This window comes from Apus apus, chromosome 3 (genome assembly GCF_020740795.1).
Source record: "Apus apus isolate bApuApu2 chromosome 3, bApuApu2.pri.cur, whole genome shotgun sequence".
NCBI lineage: Eukaryota > Metazoa > Chordata > Aves > Apodiformes > Apodidae > Apus > Apus apus.
This window is the reverse complement of record NC_067284.1, coordinates 105889193-105911758: the sequence shown is the minus strand read 5'-3', so window position 1 is coordinate 105911758 and position 22566 is coordinate 105889193. Positions and strand designations below refer to the sequence as shown.

General features: G+C 39.4%; 1 protein-coding gene across 3 annotated transcripts in view; it reads right to left on the bottom strand.

Moving 5' to 3' along the window:
- The window catches only part of MSRA (methionine sulfoxide reductase A), a 285357-nt gene that overhangs the window by 78487 nt on the left and 184304 nt on the right, over nucleotides 1-22566 (bottom strand). The gene's annotated exons all lie outside the window — the stretch shown is intronic.

Here is a 22566-nt window from a genome sequence, read left to right as displayed (position 1 = left end):
ATCTACAATGCTTCAGGGAGCTAATCCTGCCACCTCGTCTGAAACTGCAAATCTCCTTGAGGATCTCGGGTGCATTCTGCAAAGTTCATGCTCACAAGGAGCTCAGCACTGCCTTGGGCATGGCCGGGGGGGTGTCCTTCGGGGTACGCATTGGCCCACGTGCTTGAGCACATCTGACAGGTCCTCAGCACCCCTGGAAGTATTTGCTTTTATTGGTATCATACTGGCAAAATACACACACAGAGTAAAAAACAAGCAATTTCTAAAAAGTCATATTTAATGCGTGAAGGGGAGGAAAATAAGCTTCTAGATTTGTTTCAAGTGTTGGAGGTGAGATCCTAAAATAACAGATTTTTTAAAATCATTAACAATCAACAGTGAGTCGCTCTCTCAGGCAGTATTTGAGCAACTTTAGAAATGCTAGATGAACCCTATTGATTTTTCTGTTTGTGGCTCTGATGGGAATTTAACTGAAAATCTCAGTAACTTGCGTTTAGAAGCTTGTTTGCACAGTGTTCCACAGCAAAGTCATGAAAAAAAAGAAAACAAAAGAAAAGCCAAAGCTCTTTTTTTCTGGTCAGGCAGAAAAAAACATTGACAAGAGATGCTGACAAGAGACCAGCTACAGATTTTACATTCTCATCTCCTGGAGTTTGAAATCACACGCACTTTATTCATTGCCTATAGACAGACATCGCATTTTGTCAGTACAGCTCATCATGAAAGCTTGGCTGCTGGCAATTAATTTTTCTTCTTTTCTTTTCCTTCTTTTTATGTGACTAGAAATGGTCATGAGGATTTCCATCAGGATCATTTCAATCAATTGAAAAAGAAGGTAATATCCTGGCCCTCTCCTTTATGGTTTATTAGCTTAATATGAAACATTTGAAAAAATCTGAGAAATCTGAAGTTGTTCCGTGCACACATATTGGATTCAAATATCCTTTATTGTTTCTAGATCAAAAAATGCAAAGGAAAAGCCTGTAGGAGCAAGGAGTGAGTGACAGGGTGGAATGGCATGCAAAGACACCGAAGCACCTTTTTAGTGGCTAATAGATAAGAGTGACACATCCTACAGGTTTCTATTACCTATTTTTTAGGGGAAAATACTGGCAAGTAGCTTTGGTGGTGTCACTACAGTAACTTGGAGTGTGTAAAATGATCCTTTCATTTAGTTCTGGCCCAGAATGTGACTTTTTTCCCAAACTTTACATGGAAACTTCTCCAGCTGGCTGCAAGCCCCATCATAGCAAGGCTGATTACAGTAACGGATTTTCCCAGAGTTCGAGTCCTAGCTCCATGAAGACTCAAGACAAGGGATAACACATCTGCCTGTTTATTTAGTGGTATTTTCACAGCTTCATATTTTTTCACCTGGAAGAATTTTCAGTTTAGGATGATAGTTAAATATTCACTTAGCTGCAAAGCCTCAAACAAAACTGGCTGCATTTATGCCTTCTTCCTTCAGTCAGCACCAGGAGATTTGATCTTAACGCGAAGGAGAAGAGGGTTGTTTTGTGACATAACTGAGGAGGATCCTTAAAAAAATGAGTATATTTTAATCTGACAGTAACATCCTATTTTACCAAGTGCTCTCAACCTTCAGGAAAGCTACTGGCTAACTGCTAGACACTCATTACATGGAAATAACATTAATTAAACAGCCGATGCACCATTTTTCCTGGTCTGTGTAACAACTCCAGGCTCTGCACAATATGATATCACGTAGCTCACAGCCTAATAGAGTGGCACATGAAAATGTAATTGCATTACAGTACAGTCTGATGATATGAGTAAAGTCATCACATGACAAGTTGTCCCAGGATGATAGTATCTGTCCCACATTGTATTATTTTGGGAATAATAAACATTATATGTAGGAAAACACTAAAATAAGTTTGGTCATCCCACAGAGCTTGTGACAGATGGCAATTCTAGCTCTATAATCAAAGCAATAATTAACCTAGTAGTTAAAAAAAATAAATAATCAAACCACATTTGCAATCCAGTTCTCCACATCAGGGATATGCTGCAATATCCAGCAGTGTTTTCAGATACACTGATTATCTGAATTAAATACTGTGACTGACAGGAAATCTCTGGTGCTGCAGAAGACACCATGGATGAGCAATATCTGGGACTTATTTCAAGTGATGATGTCTTTGGCAAAATAGACCCTGAAAGTGGAAATGAGGATCTGTTCAAAAGACCCTACTGCATCCACTGACAGACTATCTGTCCAGTTTGCTCCATGAATAAAGGCCTTTTTGTTCTATTTGTTCAATACCTGCCAAGAAGCTAATTTCAGAATTGTACCTTTTTGTGATCTGTATTCCCTCTAAAAATCACTGGTGGAAACAAATTCTAAATCTGTTCTTTGTTGGTGAATTCATTGGCTAATCAAGACATAGCATCACTTTCAACAACCAAAACTCCTGAATTTTTAAATCAGGATTTTCTGTTTAGGTTAGCAAGTTTAATTTGCAAAAGTATTTTTACACTCATTTTTATTAATGTCTTCTTGTTTTCTGCCCAAGTTCACATATCAATTACCAATTATGTAAATGAACTTATGTGAATGAGATGTCTCCAAATTTTAGGTGTCTCCCTACCTCATCTTTTATCAGGTGTGCTTTTATGAACTTAACTGTCACATGAGAATGGTAAAAATTAAAGAAACAAATATGTATCTCTATATGTGTGCATGTGTGTATAAAACAGGGTTAGATTCATCAATCATAATCAGCAAAGAGAAGAGCCATCTTATATTGTGATTATGGCACAGAATGAGATGTGTTAAGCTTTCTCTGTTCATGGTTATCATTATGATGATGGGAGTCCTGTGGTCACTGTTTGAGTTTAGGTAATGTTGAAGTATTTCATGATGATGTTGACAAGCAGGCATCTGCAATTTGACTGGCTGTCAGCATGTGATCCCAAGCTTTCTACCACCATCAGAGTACTTGCCGATTTTCTGTACTATCACATCTTCTCAGTACCTCAGGCTTTGCAACTTGTGAACATTACATAAACTGCCGTGAATAGCTTTGACACACAAAACAGGTGTTCCATAAGGTCCAGGAAATTGAATATTGATGAACAAACTAATGGTTCTCCCAGTGAATCTATAAATTCATAAAGACAAGGCAAGGGATGCAGTATAATGGCCTAATGCAGTCACAGGTCTTTTAAAACAGAGAAAAATTGAGGATAAATTAGTTCATAAAATAGTAACACTTTGCACTGATAAGGCCACAGGTCTGAAAGACCTCCTCCTGTGTTATCAAATTCAGTTTCCTGCCACTGGAAGCTCACACAGATCCTGCCATGAACTTTGCATCCACTGTCATATAAACCATCAAGATTTCTTACACCCTGTGATCTGTTTGGGCAGCTGTTTCTGAACCAACTGCTCTAATGATTATCAAACCTGTAATTTCCAAACCTAAATGTAAAAATGGCCAATTTTTACCCACCTGGGTTTGTGCTAACATTGTTCTATACTTAAAACAGCTTTTTCCCCTCTCCCTGATATTTACCCCTTCCCTGTTTGTAAAAAAAAATATATAAAATAATAATTATTTTTTTTTTGCTCAGCTTGTTTGCTAGATAACAAATCACAGTCTTTTCTTGTTTAATACTTCCATGTTCCCTGACCATCCCAATAAGACTTTTCTGCATCTGTCTGGATGAGTGACCAGTGTTGTACACAACACTACAGATGGATCTGGACTAATATCTTCCATATTATCATTACAGCTTCATTTCCCCAGTTCTACAGAAAATAACTTGGCTGACAGATCCCAGATCTACCCTTGTACCTCCCTGCTGCATCACACTGTGACCCAGAAGGATCCCCAAGTCCTTCTCACTGCTTGGAGCACCTGAAAACCTCCAACTACCAGGGAAGGTGATGGCAGTGGTTTTTGCTAAACATTTCAACCAATTTTCTCAACAGGCAAAGTGACACCCATGTAAGTGAAGTGCATTATTCAAAACAACTGAGGAGAAGAGTATTCCTTGATTTCACTGTGATCAAAGGCAATGGTATAAGTCCTTCTCATTCACAGAAGTAATTCTTGAAATGGAATGACTTCATTCATACTGGAGAATAAAGTGTGCTGAATCATTCAATATTCATTACATGGCTCCCAGGCCTGCCAGTGCCACTGGGCTCCCTTCCAGGCAACCAGACTCTCCTACTCCCAACGGTCTGGTCACACTGAAACTCCCTCTTGGGAACTGTCCTTCCCTTTGTCACCCTCAGATCTCTCATGGATATTGCTTTGAAGATTGTTAGTGACATAAGGTTAAAACCATGCCAGTGACCTTGCTAACAACTGCAGAGTCTGCACAGCTGCAGGACAGCACTTGAACTTGGGCCATAACCAGGTTTAGCACATGTATTAAACAGCTTTCATGTGCTCTTGTAACAGGGAACAAAAGAGGCCAAGGAGAAACTCCAAGCAAGCCATAGAATCATAAAATCATAGAATCATGGATGGTTTGGGTCAGAAGGGACCTTAAAGACCATCTAGTTTTAACCCCACTGCCCTGGACAGGGACACATCCCACTAGACCAGGTTGCTCCAAGCCCCATCCAACCTGGCCTTCAACACTTCCAGGGATGGGGCAGCCACAGCTGCTCTGGGCAACCTGGGCCACTGTCTCAGCACACTCAGAGGAAAGAATTTCTTTCTAAAATCTCATCTCAATCTCCCCCCTTCCAGCTTCAAACTCTTCCACCTTGTTCTAACACTCAGTACCCTTGTAAAAAGTCCCTCCCCAGCTTTCCTGTAGCCCCTTCAGGTACTGGAAGATGCTTAGAGGTATTCCCAGAATCTTTTCTTCTGCAGGATGAACAACAACTCTCTCAGGCTGCCTCAATAGCAGAGGTGCTCCGGTCCTCTGATCATCTCTGTAGCCCTCTTCTGGACTCACTCCAACAGCTCCATGCCCTCCTTAGGTTGGAGGCCCCAGTGCAGCCCACTCCATGACCATCTTCTGGACAAATCTATAGCAGAGCTGTCTGCTACTAAACTGGAGGCTGGATTCAGTTGTCTAAACACAGATACTTTGCTTTGATCTCCAGCTGCTGACCCAGAGGCACGCAGTGCTCCTGCAGGTCCTTTGACCTATCTAACAGCCCTGTACAAATGTCTCAGATATCCTGAAGCATCTCAAATTGCACCAGGTGATAAGTTAAGGAACCAAATTTTTACCCTAGAGTCTGCTACAGAGTTATTAAGCCATCAGACCATTGTGTTCAAGTTTTAGGAACTGGTGTAGGTCACCCAGTATGGCTCAGCCAGCCCTGAGCACAGACACGTACTGTATTTTTGTATAGAAAAAAAGGATTTGGGGGTTTCACTATGAGGCAGCACAAACTGAACCCAAAGAGGAGAGATCACAGAACGCAGTACGCGAACAGCCATGTCAAAGGGAAGCCTGCAGGAAGGTCAGGGCTGTGACCTTAACAAGAAAGACTTCACCAAAGGAGTTAAACTAGTCTTTCTCCACTTTATGCACAATGTCGCAAAACAACAATGGAAATTAAACCTCTTTACCAGCACAGAGAGATTTTGTACTTTTATGCTCAGATACAGAGTGATTTCAGTTTTATCTTTTCTACCGTGGGCAAATTCCAAAAGTACAAGCTGAAATGGAAAAATACACAGAGGCATTTTATTGCAGGTTGCATTTTTATATTGAACCAGCGGCATTAATAAACATCACAGAGCTTTCTGAGGTGAAGATTTCACAGGCCTTCTGTGCTCCACCTCATTACCTTTTCATTTTGTTTTGTTTGCTTCTTTCTGTCAGTATAAACATGATGCACTGTCAGCCATACAGCAGGTCGGGTGGTGACATTTTTTAATGTTCACATAACAACCTGACCTCCTGCTCACATTCACTAAAAAGAAAATAAGGAAACCCCCTGTTTTAAGTTTTAAATGCTAACTAGGTTCTACATTTGATTTGTTTTTCCTTCCCAGCAACACTAATTTCCAATTGAACTGCTGACTCAATTAGCAAAATGTTGAAGTTGTTGAGACCTTGTATAATATCATGTCCCATTAACAAAAAGGAAGCCAGTAGCGGTTTTATGCCAGTAACTAAATCCAGCACTAGAATTTTAATAGGCTATTTTAATTAAACAAATTAAATTAATGATGGCCTCGGCAGAATGATGAATTATGCTATTTAATGTATCACTGTTATGTGCTAATCCTATTTCTAATATTTTCTTCAAACATTGATCAATATAGACACATAATTCATAAACCAACTGATCTCAAGAAAAAAAATCTCAACAACTGGTGCAAAAGAAACATTAAAAAATGTAAACATAACTACACTCCACCTAAACCCAAGATGTCATGGACTCTAACAGTATAAGAATCTATTAGTATACATTATTTTAGTAGCAGTAGTATGACCTGTATATATTAAGGTAGGAGCCAACAAAAAAAATGAAAGTTGAGAGCATGGGGCCATGCATGTAAAATGAAAGCCATGTTGGGCCCAAGGAACTTGTAACAGTATATAACTTATAACCTGCCTAAATCAGGTGTCTGTACAATGGCAAGCTGCCCTCAGCTTTTGGATTGTTGCTGTTTGTCTTCCATCCTTACTGATCACAATCAATTTCTTTCCAGCATCACTTCAGAAAAAGATCTTAACTTTCTCCAAGTAACTGCTCAGGCCACTGCCCTCTCCTGATGTGGCGTCTCCTACCAGCAGAATTTACATCTCACCTCTCTGAAGTGGACCACAGGGTCTACAACCTTTAAAGGCCAACTACTAGAAAATGTGGGATGATCCCAGCTCCCAAAGAAACCAGCTACACTTGAAGTTACAGCACTGAACAGCACCGTTATGGGCTACTTAGACTTTTAAGAGAAAGCCAGTGCTGTCTATTGTGGGTGTCCCCTGTAAGTGAGGGGGAGGACTCAGGTAACTCTGCTATGCTTTAGAGAGATTTAATTTGGTTTTTACAGCTACCTTTAGAAGGCCAGTGTGGAATTTAGCAACTCAACATGACCTCTAGGCAACACAAGGGATTCAAGTCAGGTGCTTGTCCAGTTTAAAAAGCAATGAAGCCTCACACTGCTGTCTGCTCTTAGACAAAAAGAAAAAACAACAACAACAACACAAAGAAAAACACAACAACACACAAAAAAAACCCAAAATAAAACAACAAACAACAAGTATAAGGAGGACTATTAATTATAAATAGAAATGAAATGTCCTTAAATATGGGAGACTAGGATGTGATCCCCATGTAACTGGAAGAGGCTCCACAAAACAGATGGGAACAGAAGCAAGTCTAAGGGTACAACAGGCATTCAAGCAGCACTTTAAAATGGGGAGATAACCATAGATCCTAAGGTACTATCTTCTTCTGGCTCAATTTTCCACATTTTTTTTTCCTAATAAAACCTAATTTATGTTATTTTAGAGCAGCACGAGAGAGCCACATGTAAGAGACTGCAATGGAGTTTTACAGAACACATCATGCCATTGACTTAAAACAGACTGAGAGGGATCTGAGATCTGGCACAGGGATAAAGACTCGAGGAAAGATTAGATAGGATTAAATGGGAATAATTCACAAAATAGAAAAGATGCAAGGTACAGACACAGCTAGATAATACAACCACACAAAGTAGAGCAGGCATGCCTAAAGATGCAAAATGTTGTTCACATAAGACAAAACACTTGGCCTTAGCTTCCTGAAATTCCAAGAAAAGGAATAAAAGAAGTGTGGACATGAAATGTTCATCTGCTATAAAAAACCAAAACCAACCAACCAACCAAAGTGTTCAGAGTTCTGTTAAGTACAACCAACACTGACTCTACCCCACCAAGCTAGCAGCTGTGTCTCTGAAGACATGTCAAAGCCTGGTATCATCCACACAGTGGCACGTGATGCCTGCCTTTTGTTCTACCATATCCAGGAAACAAGAATGATATTAATCTCTGACAACCTTTCCTCTCACATTTGCCAAGTTCATATTAATTTTACCAGAGACTCCTAGCTCCTGCAGGCTTAGTCTCCCACGAATGAACTGTTCTAAAATAAATACAGCTTTGTAATGGTATAACATGATAACATTAATTCTGGGCACAGGACATTTCATAGAAGCAGTGCCCCGTGGTAAGTGGAGGCCCACGAGCCATGACATTGCAACCTGAACGAAAGTCCTCAGGGGTTTTTCAGTCATGAAACACAAATCATACTCTGATTCCATTACATATAATTTTTTTTTAAATTAAGAAGTGGGTTCTGTATTTTATTCAAATTCCTGTAGCTGAAGTGAGCCAGCTCAGAATTCTGGTGTTTATACCTGGGGGACAGAGGAGTAAAGAAGCAATAGATGATATGGCAGGATGTTAATTCAGGCCTCTTAATGAATTCAGAGGCAGGAGAAATCAAAGTACTGTGCCTAAAATTAAAAAAACAAAACAAAACAAAACAAACCCACACACCCAAAAAAAACCCCAAACAAACAAAAAAACCCCAAATCAACAAAAAACAGACAACAAGCTGCAGGTGTAGATTTTGAACGGGCATTATTCTCTCGTTTAAAAATGACATGATAATTCTAATGACAAAGTATGTTATAAATAGACACTCAATTATAATACTGTAGGTCTGGCATCTGCATTTTCACCATTTGAAAGGCAGAAGCTGACGACCATTTGCTGCAAAACTGGAGACAAACAAGACAAAAGGAAACACAGAGTGAAGTTCAACCAAATCCACAATTTCCTGTTCTTCACACCCTCCCACTTGACTATTGTCCTTCAGCCACTTCACACTAGAGGAGAAAGCAAATGCCTCTGGCTGTGGACACTCTGGCAGTTGCTGACCATGGGAATGACTCACTCTTAAGGCTCTCCCTCTGAACGCATCCCAGGCTACCAGCCGAGGGGGAACAGCTCTCATGAACCTGAATCCAGCCACTTTGGGCTTTTTCTTCCCCCTCTCCCCACCCGGTCCATGGGTCCATTGGCTACAGCAGCTACCATAGAAACCAAAGTGCTGCTCTGCAGCACCCGGAGCAGATGTCACATGAAGCAAGATGAATGCGAAGTGGTGAGGGGGGTGGATGCAAGAAGAGGAGGAGGAGGGAAAGCAGCATCACACGTTCAGAATTAAATGTTCCCACCAGAGGGAGTGAGTCATTTTTGAAGTGCAAAGCTGCAATATTTTTTTCCTACACTCTCAATGTGCATCCACAAACACGGACGTACAATAAATGTGCTCTCATCTCCGGCACAGGTGCTCGAGTTGCCCATGCCCTGCTCTATAATGAAAACTGTGATTTTCTCTTGAAGCTAAATTAGTGCCTGACCTAAAACAACTACCTGATCTAGAACTGTGCTGTCATTTCAAAAATGCCCTGTACAGCTTTTTCCCTTCCTCTCTGTACAGGACAGTGCAGAAATATGACATTGTAGAAAGTCAATATAATTTAGACAAGTATTTTACAGCAAAATGTCACTCCATTTTAAGACTAACAAGTCATGATTCAGAGCTGCATTGCATTTTAACTCAAAGTAAAAAATAGTAACAATCAGTCCGGATAAGTGTTTGATTTCCTCTGATCTTACTGCTTTAAATTAGTATCTTTGCCTCAAGTTTTGTTGTTTATTTGGTTTGGGGTTTTTTTAATTCACAAAAGGCCATTCTTAATATTCCCATATTTTCACACAAGCATCATTCCCCTTTGTTCCTTTCCTCTGTATGTCTTGTACATATCTAATTCACTGCCTTACATACCTTACTGTTATATTTGTTGAAACATTATCTTGAAATTAAGTTAGGGGAAGAAAAAGTCTCATTCTTTCTATTTGCAAAATGAGGATTACATTCCATTGATTTCTTTGCTCCAGTGTCAAGCACTGAGTGTGACAACTGTCAAGAGCTCACTCAGAAAGGTACTGAGCACTCATGAATTACACGGTATCAATGCAGTTGAAGATGCTCAGCAAGTTTAAGATGCAAAGCCTTCAGAGGCCTTCAACATCTCTGTGCCTTCAATTAGACCTCACACCCAATGAACAACCCCTATGAATGCCAATGAAGATTTCCACTCCAAGATGAAAGGATAGATTTCAAACAGAGTCACAGAATTATAGAGGCTGTAAGAGACCTCTGAGATCAAGTCCAGCCTATGACCTAACACCACCACATCAGTTAGACCATGGCACTAAGTGCCATGTCCAGTCTTTCCTTAAACACCTCCAGGGACGGTGACTCCACCACTTCCCTGGGCAGTCCATTCCATGAGTCCTTTCCATGAGGAAGTGCTTCCTAATATTCAACCTAAACCTCCCCTGATGGGGGTTACTGTGGCCAAAGTGCAGGACCCTACACTTGGTCTCATTGAACCAAGCAGAGGAAATATTTGCCAAGCTCTCTTTCAGCTGGACAGCATGAGGAATTCACAAACACAGCAATGGCCACAGAAAATGACGCCTAAAGAATGATGGCTGCTTCAGTAGAATGTATGTATTTAAATGATGTGCCATCATAAATGAATGTCCCTCCCAACACATGCTCGATTTATACAGGTAATGCACATCTACCTCTTTTCATAGCAAAACACAAAACCCACAGAATCCCCTATTGTCATCATTTACAAACACCAGTAGGATAATTCTGCTTAATCTGATATTTAAACCAGTGCTGTGTGGTTTACATAAATGCAGACAAACAACTTTAGGATGCTCCAAAGAGAAGAAACCTGATGGCTTGTGTTGCACACAAGGAGAAAGGAGAATGAGTTCCTGCAATTCATGCCATTGCAGACTTGCTGCAGGGACACTAGAGGGCAATGAAAGAAATCATGTTTTCCTCCAGCCCTGTTAAATCACCTAATTTAGCACTGAAGGTTTTTTCCTATAATAATATATCAAAGGATAATGGAGAAATTTATTTCCTATGATTGTTGGCACATAAAATAACAACCACGTATATAGAACAGCAAGAAGTGTTGGCTGAAAAATAATCATCCAAGATATAATTAGCTGATTGAGATAAAAATAAAAAATCCTACATAAAGTAAATTGAGGGAGACAATATTAGAAGCTTACATTTGTGTGTGTGTATGGAGAAGAAGGAGGGATGCTACAATCCCTTACCACGATTTTCTAACTGTTCCTTTTTTAGAACACTTCCAGGGATGTTTTAAGCTTCACAACACTACCTTTTTGGGTTGAAAGTTTTAGTCAAATTATATCTGCCAGCTGCAATTAGTTTTCCAAATTTTCTAGGATAACTGTTCAGATATTTCTGAGACATTACAGGGGAAAGTGTTGCATTTTCCATATTAAAAAGAAATAAATCTGAGACACTTTCTTCAACCAATGAAATTTGCAGTTGGCAGTTCTTCAGCATGAAGAATTGACAAATAAACCCAAAATTGTCTAATTTTTCAACTTTTTAGAAAAATGTGGTTTTATTCTATCAGCGAATGGTTAGTATTGAAAATTCCAAAAGTGGGAATGAGCACTGGTTTCCTGCAGCACTTCAAAAAGCACAAGCAAGACAACACACACAACACTGTGCCAAGTTGTACCTGGTAAAACAAATAAACAAACAAACAACATTGAAATGGTAAGGGATATAATTAGTGCCAATCAACATGCTTTTTGTAAAAAACAGGTCAAGTATAAACCAAACATCTTTCTTTGATGAGATTACAAGTTTAGCTGACAAGGGAAACTTTGTAGATCTGACACAATTAACACTTCATTTTTTATTTAATACCATATAACTACATATAAAAAGCAAAACAACAGTCCTACACAGTATCAATAGAGGTAATGATAACTGGATTAAGAAGGACTTTCACCAGAACTGTCATGTAGTGCATTGATCAAGCCCTAGGAAGAATTATAAAATTAGCGCTGGTAAAACTAAAAGATCATGTGAAGTTCAAGAGTTACAGCAAATGCTGGTAATGTTGGGGTGCTCACACTGCACAGCTGAGATCATTGTAACACAGTCAAATCTCAAAATCTTATTCTAGGAAAGTCAAATCTAAAATTTTACATCTACTGACAAAGAATGAAGGCCACACCTACAAAAAAAAAGAGTGTACAACCAGCAAAATGCTTAGGGAGGTAATTCAACTTTTTTTCTCGCTCATTAAGTGCATTCTGGGATCCTGTATCCAGTTCTGGTACCCATGGTTTAAAAGAACTACAGCTATTTTAAAAGACAAACACTTCAAGAAAGTCCAAAACTGAATTAAAAAAATCTTTTTGGTAAAAGTCACTGATATGAGAACACTGGTGTGTAAAGCTATGATTTTGACCATACACATTTCCTGATTAAAAAGAATTATAATTTTAATTATTATAAAAGAATAATACCATTCTCCTGAAAAGATGGTGGCTCCATGGCTTTCACTGTCAGTCACCTGCTGTTACAAATATATGCCTTCACCTAGTTTCAGCTTCTGGCTATAGGTCTTCATTATGCTTTTCCCTACTAGCTCACAAAGTGCATTTTTATGTGTAAAAGAGTTTTACTTCTATGAACACCTTAAATATAGTTCCTTTAAAAACTGATAAATACATGGTTTAACTGAGTCACCTAAAAATAACCAAAGGAGAAAGGAGCAGCCAGAATGGAAATATATCAACCTCAGTAAGCCACAGGAAGCTGGTTGCTTGGGGAAAGGTCAGGACCAAAAAAACACAGAGCAAAAAGTCCTGGGGGCTGGGAGCACTGTGTAACTGAAGACAATTTTCTCAGTCTTTGAGGACACTTTCTGCACTGGTCCAGCAAACACACACCTGCAACAGGAGGTATCTTAGGATGTTTAGCCAGCAGGAAGATGGAACGTGTTTTCTCCACCTTGATACGGCAGGTGGTTAGATTTAGATGCTTTGACTAAATGGCACATAGTAAAGGTCAACTAGAAAAAACACAAGCTTATCTTTGTAAGCATAAAAAGAAGAAGACTCTTCTGAAACACAGGCCTGAGGAAGAAAGTGGAGAGTGTGGAAACTGAGGAGAATGCAGAACTAATAATTAGGAAGAAAGAGATGTGGGGCAAGGTTATAGAATCATAGAATGGGTTGGGTTGGAAGGGACCTTAAAGATCATCTAGTTCCAACCCACCTGTATGGGCAGGAACACCTTCCACTAGACCAGATTGCTCCAAGCCCCATCTAACCTCACCTTGAGGTCATAAGTAAAATGACAGGACATCCTGGAAAGCAAAAGATCTGGCAAACAACGTGGGGAGGAAACAAACAACAAAGAAGTAGCTGGAATAAACTTGTCTTGGGAAAATGAAGAGAGAAAGACAGAAGAACTGATTTTTCTACATCAGCTCAATGGAGAGCTGCAACGTAGACTTGGCTTGATCTTGCTTGTCAGTACTGCCTGGTGTGAATCAGACATCCTACTAGCTGGTGTCTGACCTGTCAGGCTTGTAAATCCAGCAGTAAAAGACAACAAAATTACTAGTGGCAGGGCCACTGAAGAATATCAGTCTAAGTCATGGAAGCAGAGACTCCTGAACTGAAGCTTTTGTAAAATAGGACCTAATTCAGGCAAATTCCATCCCTCCGTGTCCTCAGACAACCCCAAATATCTGTTGATAGCAGCATCTGCCCTGCATGTTCCCTCCTTTATGTTTCACAGCAGCTTTTAACAAAATACCTCTATATGTTCCTCTAAGCCTGTGTTCAGATATGATTTATATAGAGGCTTAAGCCCATTGACACATCATTAAGAAAATACTTACATTGGTATCTCTTGTAACTCCATGCTTTCTGGGAAACTGTGGATATCCTTAACACAAAGAGAAAACTCCTGGCTTTTCCTAGCCTGGTTGGTTTTAATGTCTGCAATCCCACAAAGTTCCAGCACAAGACCCATAATACAGTTGATGGTATTGCCCTTCAACCAGAAAGACCATTCTGACCTCTCTCTGCAATCTACCTCTTCCTGAAATCATCCTGGATCTGAAAGAAAATGGGATTAGTCTACAAGCAATCTGTGGAAGTCAATGAAGGAGAAAGAGATCTTGAAGCAAAAAGATCACAAGTTAAAAACTGACATGACAATGTTCCTTGCTAAAGCATTCTCTGATTTTTCTTTCCAGGAAGTATTGACTAGTTTTCCCAAAAGCTGAGAGCTGTACTTGACTGAGTGGCATACTTCAAAAAGAAGATAACACACAGAATTCTCTGGCAATTCATTGGGGAACAAAAAATGCTGAAATTAAAGAAACTCCTTGCCCAGATTTTTATCTCAGTTGCATTACTGGAAATCCAAATTCCATTGATTCTAATAGTCATACTCAGGATTTGCAGCTGTGCAGCTAATCTGCATTGGGTCCTGCAAAAAAACCTTGAGAGGTACTTAAACAAACACTAACATCAGATAGAAAGCTACCTCATCAGGGTATGACAATTGTTGCTACGTGCTGGAGTACATCTGGTTATCAAATTGAACCTGAGTGCTTAAGTAGACACTCCTATGTCCATATTTAGATACAAAAGCAGCATCTTTTATAAACGATGAGTATTTGTCATTTTACACGTGTGAGCTTTGTGGAGCTCGGAAATTTTTAAAGTGTGCTTATGTTCTTATATCTGACTTGAAAAGCCCTGTTTCAGACAAATTTTTTGCTTCATATTTTAGAGCTGGATAAACAGTGGGAAAATGTTCCATGAGTACTCACTTGAATTCTTAATTAAATTAATTCTGGCCTAGGTATGCTTTTGTTACTGAGAAGACTTGAGGTGTGAATAGTGTTCTTTGGATCCCACAGCTTTGCACTAAGGATAAACAAACTGTTTGGATAGCAGATGTAACGTTCCCAGATGTAACCATGCTCATTAAAAATGCATGTGCCATTTAAAAAAATAAGTTTTAAAAAGGTTTTTTGTTTCATTGTTTAATATGCATAGAAATTCCAAAACAGGCCAACCCCTCTCCCCCTCTCCAGATGAATGCAGAGTCTCACTCCAAGTCTCATCACCTAGACATGGATGGATTCAAAGGTCAGAGCAGAATTAAGACATAACATTCTCAATGCATCTCAAGACTCAGCCCATCTTGAGATAATTTCTAAATTCTTGTTTTCTAGATATTTTTGCTTATGTCAGTTTTAAGGGCTATATTTAATCCAAAGACCACAAGATCTGACACAGTAAAGCAACAGCTAATCACAATTATCTTTCTTTGGCCTTGATCTTTTATACTATTTTATCACATCCTCCACATAACTATTCTCTTAGTTAAGCTAAGCTCCTTGAGATCTTCCTTATGAGAAGGAACTATATCCAGTTCCCTGTAAAGCACTGTGTACATCTAAACCATCATTATTAATATCATTATCAAATGCATGCTCTTGACATTTAATATGCTTTGGAAACTTTTAGAGTGCTATCACAGATGCATAATCAAAATCAAGAAATTCAAATGCCTGAACTAGAAGCCCTTCAGAATGATTCTGGATGCCACTGAACCATGTGAGAACACATTTTCAGGCTGACGTAAAGGTATTTAGCTTCAGTGTGTTGTCACCTTGCCACTGGTATGACCTTGGACTCATGGGAGATCTGTGCCCACCTGGAGTGGCAGCTGGAGGCCAGATCAAATAGGGTAGGACATCTCAAATGACACTACACTACTGTAGGCAAGTCAGCTTAGCCATTAAACCTTCATCTTCTGGATCAGCATGGAGATTTGCCCTGAAGACTGAGAATTCATCTGTCTCAGTATATGAAAACGTGATGTCTAGACCAATTTAGGATGTTTTTACACTACTGACAAGCTGAACAGAGCAAGCAATACAAAGCAGGAAATGTTTTATTTACAACCTGTTCTTGGCGTCAAATCTATTTGATATTTACATTAGTTTATTTTACGGCAATTTATAATATTAGTTTAAATGTTCAATATACACATTAGCTCGAAGCACTGGCTCCATCATCACTGTACAGTAAAGCAAATGGCTTCTTTGCTGAACTGCATGACCTCCCAGATGAAAAAATTATTGTAAAATAGAAAGCATGGTTTCATAATGTTGTTCATAGTTCTAATTTCAAATGCATGATTAGCTCTATTTGCAGCAGTCAAAGGGCTAAGTGAAACACCCGGCCTTTGACCAAATGAACAGCATCTATGCAGAATCAAAAGATTAAAAAAGATATGTATCTTCCTTCTTCAGCATTGATAAAAGCCATCAATATGTGCTGTTGCTGTATCCAGGGGAAGAGAAATAGTGTGCAATTGGTAGCACACTACACCCAGCGTAGGATGGTGGCACTTTCCTGCCTCAGTTGAGTTCTGTTCTTGGCCCTCCTGTGCTCTCCAAGGATGTTCATTTGTGTTTTCATATGGTCATATATATCCTGTACATTTCATTGTTTCAAAATACAGTCATCTTGGTGGTGATGTTAGTTTTCCTCCCACAACATGAGATGAGACTCCACAGCAAAGCAATATAGGAAAATTTATTTAAAAAGAAAAATCAGATCAATAATAACTATACTATTGTGCAAACTCTGGAGTTACATATTGCGGCTGCAAAGGGCACTGACCATGTCTTTTATTACAGAATTCCCTGTCAAAATGGTGGGATAAAATAGACACAGCTGAGAAGCATAAAACTTTATGTAGATGGCTTTTCAGCATAAACTCAACAAAGAAAGCACAAGTGGGTGGTTAATGAGCATTAACAATAGGACAGGTTATGACACAGGCATTTTTATTCTGAGAACTCAAACAAGCCAACTATAGCATCCTAAGTTCATGCCATTAGAGCTTTTATCTCATTGCCATTGTCAACAAGAAACACAGTCAAGTCTGTTAGTTCTGAGCTACCTTTCTGCTGCAAGGTGACTAAATTTTCTTGGAATGACAAAGTCAAACTTTCTGTGATTTAAGGTAATATGAAAAGAGTTAACAACTATTCACACAAAACTTCCTCATATGTAGTTGAACACAGCTTTCTCACAGAGGGATGAACATAAAAAGGGCAACTCTGCAGCACAGGTGAGTGATTATAAAATAAATAATGGCTTAGCTTATCAGATCAGGTTTGCTTATTTTCATAAGAGCTACCACCATCAATCAGAGTGAAGCAAAGGCAATTTGACACATAAAGCTCTCAGACAGATATAATCTGAAGAGGAGTAAGGAGGTGGTGAAAAACTGTCTCCCAGCCAGAGCATGTTCTAAACTCACACAGCAAGTTACATAAAACCACAGCTGAATGTTGTAAATTCACCCCAAAAGGCATTCCACCCAAGAGTACTGAAGGAGCTGGTGGGGACCTTGCTAAGCCTCTCCCCATAATTTATCAACAATCCTTGTCAACAGCAGAGATGATTGGAAGCTGGCTAATATGATGCCCATGTACAGGAAGGGCTGGAAGGAGTATCCAGGGAACTAGAGGCCTGTTAGCCTGACCTTGGTACCAAGAAAGGTCATGGACAGGATTATCTTGAGTGAGCTCACACAGCAAGTTCAGGGCAGCCAGGGAATCAGGCCCAGCCAGCATACGTTTATGAAAGGGAAGCCTTCCTTGACCAACCTGATCTCTTTCTATGACCATGAAAACCACCTTTTGTATGAGGGGAAGGCTGTGGACATTGTCTACTTAGACTTTGGTGAGGCCTTTGACACCGTCTCTCCTAGAGAAGCTGGTGAGTCATGGCATAGACGAGTGTACTCTTCACTGGGTTAAAAACTGGCTGGATGGCTGGGCCCAGAGAGTTGTGGTAAATGGGGTAAAATCTATTTGGCAGCTGGTCCCCAGTGGTGTCCCTCAGGGCTCAGTTTTGGGGCCAGTTTTGTTCAATGTCTTTATCAGTGATCTGGATGAGGGGATTGAGTGCACCCCCAGTAAATTTGCAGACAACACCAAATTGGGTGGCAGTGTTGATCTGCTCAAGGGTAAGAAGGCTCTATGGAGGGGCCTGGATAGGCTGGATCAATGGGCAAAGGCCAACCGTATGAGGTTCAACAAGGCCAAGTGCTGGGTCCTGCATTTCAGTCACGACAACTCCAGACAACACAAAAGGCTTGGAGCAGAGTGGTTGGAAAGCTGCCCAGCAGAAAAGAACCTGATGGTGCTGGTTGACAGCCAGCTTAATATGAGCCAGCAGTGTGCCCAGGTGGGTATATATACAATAAAGCACATGGATTGAACTAACCCATTGTACAAATATATTACCTCTTGTGGTGTTACACCAATAGAGAATTTAGTTCAGGATAGTTATCCTTTGGTTCCTTGATTCAAAAAGAACTGTTACATGTTTGGTCAAACTCACTTTCTTCAGGTCCAGTCTTTTGTTAAACTAACAGAAAATGATGTTTGACAAAATGCGAAGAAAAACTACTGTTTGACTAAGATAGTTCAGTCATTTAACAGAACATCTTCAGACCTTCACAGAAAATATTTGCTGTGGCTGCAGTGCGATCCAGTCTCTCCTCTGAGCATCATACAACATGTTGTTCTCTTCAAGATCTACACAAAGTCTACCCACATGTGGTTTTATAGGTCCCGACATTTACACAAAGAGACTGCCCTCCAGACTAACAGATTGGGCAACGGGTAGGTTTGAATTGCCTGGGGTTTTTATATTTATACTAGATTTCAATTTTTAAATTTAATATCTTCACCTCTACTTAAAATACTTCTTGAACTTCGTAAACAAATTTGCCAGTCCCAAAGCAAACAATTCTCATAGCTTCTTTCTTTTTCTTTTTCTCTGTAATTCTTGTTTGCTGCAGTTATTGTTTGATTTGATTTGTTTTCTCAATCTGTTGACCAGCTGGTTTAGATTTCAGAGAGGATTTCTATCAGCATCACAACACATTCCTGCAGAGAAACCTTCCAATAGCCTTACAGTCCAAACAATTAAAAAACAATAAAATAATTACATTACTTCTAGAAAAGCTCCATCCATTTCTAAGGAAAAATTTAAAAAAAAATAAAAAAAAAAGAAAAAAGTTACTTCTGTACTTCATCCATACTTCCTGCATGTTCAGTAAAATCCAGTTCGGTGGACTTTAGTAAAGGCCACATTTTAAATGTCTTCACAATATCTCAACATTTTTATGTTCCTGCCTCTTTGAGCCCTCATTACTCTCTCCAGACTAGAACTATAAGGGCAAATGACAGTAGTTCTCCCCACCAACTTCTCTTGGCTATAACAAATCATTAACTTAATACCTGCTCCCAACATCCAGCACCTCTGTCAAGAAATCAGGACTCAATTATTCATAATTATTCACAAGGAGGCCCTTTAATTGCTTTGTGAAAGGATCTTCTGCCATATATTTGCTTTTGTAACAAAGTAATAGACCTGTGTTTTTCTCACAGCATTCCCTGCCAGTGCTCTTCCACATGGGATGCAGAGACACTGGCATTTTTTGATGTTACTTTAATATAAGCCAAATATGGGAGGGACTCTCTCTGTTCTTGGTGCCTGAAAACTCAGTGTTAGCACTTGACAAAAAAAATGCAGACCTTCAATTCAGAAAAAAATAAATACAGGCTTCTCCCCACTCTGATTTCACTATTTGGATTATTGCCTAGGTAATTCATTTGAAAACCAAACCCAGCCTAGCAAATGTCTTGAAAATTGAGTAACCTCAGGTTCAACTGTATTAAAGAAATTTCAGCTTCAGGCAGATCTGATGGAACAGCTCCTTCACAGTATTTTCACCAAGCCCTGGCCTTCATTTTATGTTTTTCTGATTACTCTTACATTGCATTGCCATTTATAGGCAGCCCTATTGTATTATAATCTGTATTATCACTGGCTGACTCTGACTGTATACATTCAGCTTCAGCAGCAGCTAAAGATGTATGGCTCAATGTATATTCCTTGCTGTAGCGCCATTTCTCAGCTGTTAAAACAGCTGCATTAATCAGCAACAAGTTCCACAACTTTAAATAGATGTGAACCCGCAGGACACTTGTGCTTGATGCGCATTATAATTCTGACTCATGAGCTAGTAGGAGTTAGGACTGTGGGCCACTTAACTTCAGTATTTTCCATTCAAGCATAGCACTACCCTAAAGGTGTAAGCTATGTGAGATGTGGGTGCTGAGGGACATGGTTTAGTAGTGGCCTTGACAGTGCTGGGTTAACAGTTGGACTTAATGACCCTAAAGGTCTTTTCCAACCCAAATGATCCTATGATTCCATCATTAGTGTTTCAGTTTGGAGCAGAAGTGTGCTTTTTTAATAAATCTCCTGATCATGGTCACTTACCATACTTTGGTTCACATTACAGCGTGGTCTAGCGTTGGATGAACCCAATTACTTTTGATGGAGGTAAACTAGAAATGCACCACTGACATCTATCTACTAGCAGCACATGGTTCAGAGGACCTAACTACAGTGACCGAAGAGTGAACGGTCTTAACACTCGCATAGCGTGTTCTGGGTCCTCAGTACAAACTGGTTCTTTCTGCAGATCTGCTCGTCTCCATCCATACTCCTTGCAAAATGTAGACAGAGCTGAACAAGGCTACCTGACCTCTAGAGAGGAGCTAGCACTGCAGGCTAGCTTGTCATAGAGGCAGGAATCAGTTATAAAACTTGGGGCTGGATGGCTCCTATCCCCACCTAACAAAAAACTTGCCTTTAGGTTAACAGTCATATTTGGCTTTATGCAAAAAAACCCAAAAAACCTCACACCAAAAAACCCTAAGCCAAACAAAAATTAAACCGAAACCCCATCTAGCAAACACAGAATTTTCTATTTGAAGGACATTCTTAACTTTCTGTCAGGTCCTCAGCTCACAGACATCTAAGAGTACATGCTCAGTTGTTCAGTCAGCAAGTAAATAAACTACCTTTGCTTTTATTCATTTGCTGTGCAAAAAAACTGTAGAGTCACTCATACATATTGCAGTTGTACTTCTAATATTTGTTAGTCCTTCCCCCATCTGGAGTGTGCACCACTGCTTACCATGGAAAAATCCAGTGTTATGTCACCCCCATATGCTTTTATCTGTCATTATCAGGTGCATAGACATGCACATGTCACTGCCAGAAGAGCCTGATATTTATGTTAAATTACTTCAATAATAATGAACATGCTGGTATTACATTTACATTAAAGGGATTCCTAACCATATTGTTTGCTCAGTACATTTCCAACAGAACCATTCTACTGCTACTGCAGTGCCACAGTAGATAATATTGTAGACACTGTTATTGGTAATATGTAGAAACCATCTATACTCTAGGAATTTCAGTACATATTTGCTGTGTTTCCTTAGTTGTCAACACAGTCCCTTCCTTACCCTTATTTCAGGGCAAAAGTAAACTCAACATGTGCTCACTTGAAGAGTTTTGCCTAATTATATAAGTGTACTAATTATACATACTTTTCAAATGGTGATAGACTTCAAAGTAGGTAAATTTTAATTTATGCCATTAAGAAAATCTATTGATGATGGAAGATTCTGTAGTATCATATTACAATCTTCTACATCATAATTTTGCTTTCAAGTCTGTATTAATTTAATGACAAGTAACAGCAGAGAATAATGGAGTTGGTAAAGCAAACTGAAAGCTTGAAGATTTACAGTGTGATATTGGTCAGCAGATGTTAACAAAAAGGATCAAAACCAATTTGGATCTAAGGCAAACAGTGAGTGGAAAGATGTTCTGCAGGCTAAATATGAATACTGAACCTTCAGAAACCACTCTGTAAAAAAAGATAAACACCTGCAAGACTGACTTATCCCCATGTGTTCAGCTACTCCTGAGAAAATATGTATGTCATTGAACACTTAATTTACATGCACAGTTATCACACTGCTATGAACGACTTGCAAATTAGTTACTTGCAGTTCAGAGCATCTCTTTGCATGCAAAGTAACACCCACTGCATTTACAAACCTGTGCACTCATGGCTCAGCCCACCAATGTCATACACACATTTGTGAAAACCAAACTGCCACATAAGACTTCAGCACATACACCTCCTTTTCATACCTTGATACATGCTTCTGACTGATATACCCTCACTCTTCAAAACACCTTCACCTTTAACATCAGATATTCACCACAAACCTTGGTTCTTCAACATAACCCTTCAGTGAAGTCATAGTACAGGTGAATACATGAACGTTGATACTCTTCTAGCACTACTTTAGCAATACTTCATCTATTGGCCTGATGTCCTAGATGAGTAGTTTATTTCATATAAGTTACAAGAATTGATATATCTCTGCTGTAGAATCTGGATCTTGCTCTGTCAAGGCCACTAGGCAGATCAGACAGCAATTACAATGCAGCAATACTACAGGACTAAAAAAAAATTGAGAAGAGATTAAAGCTATCTCTGCACAAGTAGCTGTTTTTCTTCCTGCACAGTTATAAAATGACTCACACACACATGCAAATAATTCATAAGAGTTGGAACTTAAAGTAAGTATGATGCAAGTTCAGTACTGGAATAAGAAGTTCCAATAGCAACACGGAGACAACACACAGCACAAAAAGTGCTTTTGTGCTAAGAGGTGACATCTTTAACCTCTGTTCGTATGTGAA